Raw genomic sequence first — 4210 nt, 5'->3', positions numbered from 1 at the left:
TACAGTGGATGGTGATGGTGATGGGAGCGAAGCAGGGCCAATGGCAGGGAGCCAAGGTCACACAGAGGGGATGAGAGTCACAGCAGCTCCCAAGGTAGAAAGCACCCTCACCCACCCTAGTTAGGGGGAACAATTAGTGACAGTGAAAGCTCTCTTGCTTCTTGCCTCAGTCTAGCATCTTAGAAACTCAGTAACTAGCCCACGAGGGAGAGAATTTACCGTAATCTTGCTTTTAGAGGAACGCATATGACACAAATATTATAATGAACGAATCATTCATTTATTTAATGGGGAGAGACACAAAGAGAAGTAAAATATGCTTCTTGCCTTCCAGGAGAGCGGATGCTCACGACAGGTAAGGCAGTGACAGGTGTATGTGGGAAGTGTCACAAGAGCAGAGAGGCAGGGTGCCTGGGCAACAACAGGCCACTCTCAGAAGAAGGGGAAAGGCATTCTAAGCAACGTGAAAGAAAGAGGCTTGTCTGTGGACTCATCAGGAATTCTGTAGACCTGGAGGGTGAAGTGGGTGGGAAAGAAAAGACAGACATAAAAAGGAACAGAGGGAGCACAGCCTGACAAAGATGCAATAGGGGAAGAGTTTTTGAAGGCCTTTCTTTATGACACGCCACAGAATTTAATTTTTTTCCTGTGGATAAATATTTCAGGATTCCCAACACACCCACACAAATTTCAAATTTTCAAAGGTACTTTTGAAGCAGTTATAAATCAGCAACCGTTAAAAACAAAATAAATTTGAATAATAATTACTCTCTGAACAAAGCATCTTTAAGTTTTAAGATTAGCCAGTGAGCAGGTTTAGATTTTTCATTTAGAATAGTATGGATGAAACAGTCTCATATTTACACGTGTGCTACAGGAGGATTCGAAGGATTTATATACTTAGATAAAAAAGAGCAAATGCATTAAAAAAAAAACCTCATTGGCGCACTTCGGCTATTGAAAACACCCTTCAATCTATCTACAACGGATTAAAAATGGTGACTTGAAATAAAATGAAGTTATACTAACATGTGTAATTGCATTTAACCCTCACAATTACCTTGCAGAATAGGTACACTTATTATCTCCATTTTATAGATGAGGAAATCAAGACTTAGAGAAATGGGGGTGGCTGGTTAGCTCAGTTGGTTAGAGCACGGTGCTCTTAACAACAAGATTGCCGGTTCGATCCCCACATGGGCCACTGTGAGCTGCGCCCTCCACAACTAGATTGAAACAACTACTTGACTTGGAGCTGAGGGGTCCTGGAAAAACACAATAAATAAAAGCTTAAAAAAGAAAAGAAAAGGAACAAACAAAGAAAGAAAACTTAGAGAAATTGCTGGAGAAGGGCTGAGAGTGAGCACTAGAAACAGAATCCACACGGGCTTGCTTGGGGATGCTGCATTCCTGGCCCAGCGCTATTGTGTGGGTTACATAAAACAGGATACATGTAGCTTAGAGCTCAGAGGTAGGAGCTTAATAAATAAAAGTTAAATAAAGGTTAGCTATTACGATTGTCACATCAGATTCTGCTGCTTTTCTTTCTCTATCACCAATGCCTTACTGTACTTGTGTTCCATCTCTGTTCTTCCGCTGAAGCAGTGTACTTGGATGGATGCATCTATTTAAATAGTTCCCCCTTCTGACCTCTGATCATTAAGAAAATATTAAGAAAAAAGGTGGAGGAAGTAAGTGCTGCAAATATACCTAAGTGTAAGTGTTTCAAATAAAAATGGAAAAAAAAAGTGTTCACATTACTCCATCATGCTAATCATGAACTCCATTTCTGTGTGCGTCGAAACCATTCAGATCAAACAGCATCCTTAGAAATAAATGTATTTTGGTCCCATGCCTCTTGGGGTACTTCTATTTTACAAAGGAAGGCTTTCTGCAGCTCCCAGAATATAAAAGTTTGTTCCTTATAAAACAGTACGAAACGAGTCCAGCTGGACTTCTTCATGCCACGTGAAATCTTACCTAAACCTGTTTCTGAAAGAGACGTTTCAATTCTGATAGCCTCTGGGAAGCAGAGCCAAATAATGGCCACAATGGAATGCATTACACTGTGGTTCCTGTATTTCATACATCAGGTTTCCTGGCCCCATGTGTGTCTTTTGGCTGCTTTAGTGGCCGTGCTGATGGGCTTTGCTTCTCCATTACTTCTCATTTTTCTTATAAATGGGGCAGGGGACTATGCCACTGTGGCAACATTAACAACAGCAGTTCCAACACATGGCTCTTTAAGTGACTTTTACTGTATGTATTTTGAAAACTCACAAACTTGCAATGTTTGGTTGACAAGCAGCTGAGAACTAAACCTGGAAATTCTCCACTCCCAAATCTATGCACTTTTCTAGTAGTCCTTAAAAAAGAAAAAGAGGAAAATACAAACAGTTCCTTTATTGAGAAAGTAGCCTAGATATTCAACTGATTTTTCGCAAAATGCTTCTGTCCAGAAATAAACAAAAATTGTTGCTTAGTTTCTCTGCTGTCAAAATCGGTTCTGTTTTAAAAATATCTTTATAATTTGTAGGGCAGAATGTGAACTAAGCTGATTCTAGTAATTTACAATCTTTTAACTTCATTTTGTTACGATTAGACGTTATAAACTGACCTTTAAAATGGATTTATTTATTTTACAAAAAATGAATATTCTCTTATTTCATAAATGAAATGATCTAGGAAATGTGTACCTCAAGGGGAATACAGTGAAATCTGGGTAGAACATAAGAGAAAATAATAATGTAGTGCTGTTTGGCTATCAGGAATAGTAACTATCTAAGGTCCCCATGGACCTAGTGTAGTGTTTTCATTTCTATGTCATTTGCTGGGGGAAAAAAAATGAAATAGGGCTAACACTATTATCTTACCTTAAGGGTTAAGGTAACTCAGGCTCAGGGCTTTGCCAAAAATCACATAGGTTTTTCTGACTTTGAAGTACAGTGTGCATTTCTGGAGCTCAGATTTCCACCCAGGACGAATTCAATGACAGTTTGATGTCAGAACTTATTCTCCAGAGAGGCTCTGATGAACTCATTCACAGTGGATGTGAATGACCAAATGACCAAGAAATCTCAATGTACTAGATTGTTTCTTTTTTTTTTTTTTGCGTGAATCTGGGTGTTTTGTAGTTGTAACTGTGAAACTGAGAGCTCTTGCACCTACCTGAAGCTGGACTATAAATGAAAACGCCTATTTATTATTATAATTTAACGGATAGTGCTTTCAAAATAGAAATTCACTTAAGTTTAATACCTAGTAAATTAAGTTAACCTAGTAGTTGAGTTAAGAAATACTTTGATTAAAACCACACTGCAGAATGGGGAACTCAATGGACTGCTTTAAACTCTCGACCTCAAAGGAAGGAAACCAACTAACCAATAATGATAACTTGTAGAAAAAAAAAAAAAGGTTTACAATCCATAACAGATTTAGAGTTAACAATGTAATGATTCAGCATTTTGGAGGCCAATGTTAAAACCAGACTTGTGGGATGCAGGTTAAGTGAGGCACAGAATTTTCTATTCCATGCTGCACGCTATTGAGTGTTTTCTGCCATATCTCAGCAGTACCTTCCCTTAATGTTAATCTCCTTGCTCACAGCAGTCGTCATAGGAACCCTGAGAACTGTGGGGGACCCTCGTACTTGCCTTACCACTGTTCCATTCCGCCCAGTGGCCCCACTCTGGTCCAGATTGGTTGCTACCCAGGCGCAGCCATCGCCAAGACAAAGCTCCAGATCACTTTCGGTGCCACTGCTTTGGCCCGGAGGCTTCTAGAAGATTTTAACACGGTATGGAGAGCACTAAGTCTTTTAGTAAGAGGCACCTTCGCTCTCGGGCTGTCGATCTTTAGTTAACACTACGAGACTTTATTTTATTTGTAGCTTTTTATTATTTCTTTCGCCAAGCCACCTCGCACCGCCAATTCTCGGCTGCGCATCGCCCAGCGACCGTGGCGAGAGCCGGATTGTGAAGGGCGGGAAGCGCGCGGGGTCCGCGGAGCTGCAAAGGCATCTGGGCAGCTGAGATAGGGAGGCAGCCTCTGGGGCGCACCTGGGGTGCACCCACCCCGCGAGCCTGCAGCTCTCCGGCCTTGAGGCAGGGCGGGGCGGACGCGCCACGACGCACGGCCAATCGACAGCGTCGGGGACGATTCAAAAGGCCGAGGAGCCAATGGAAACCCGGAGGCCTCGCTGGATGGGTGG

The sequence above is a fragment of the Rhinolophus ferrumequinum genome, chromosome 27, assembly GCF_004115265.2.
Source record: "Rhinolophus ferrumequinum isolate MPI-CBG mRhiFer1 chromosome 27, mRhiFer1_v1.p, whole genome shotgun sequence".
NCBI classification, from domain to species: domain Eukaryota; kingdom Metazoa; phylum Chordata; class Mammalia; order Chiroptera; family Rhinolophidae; genus Rhinolophus; species Rhinolophus ferrumequinum.
The sequence above is the reverse complement of the archived record's forward strand: the minus strand, read 5'-3'. Positions refer to the sequence as shown.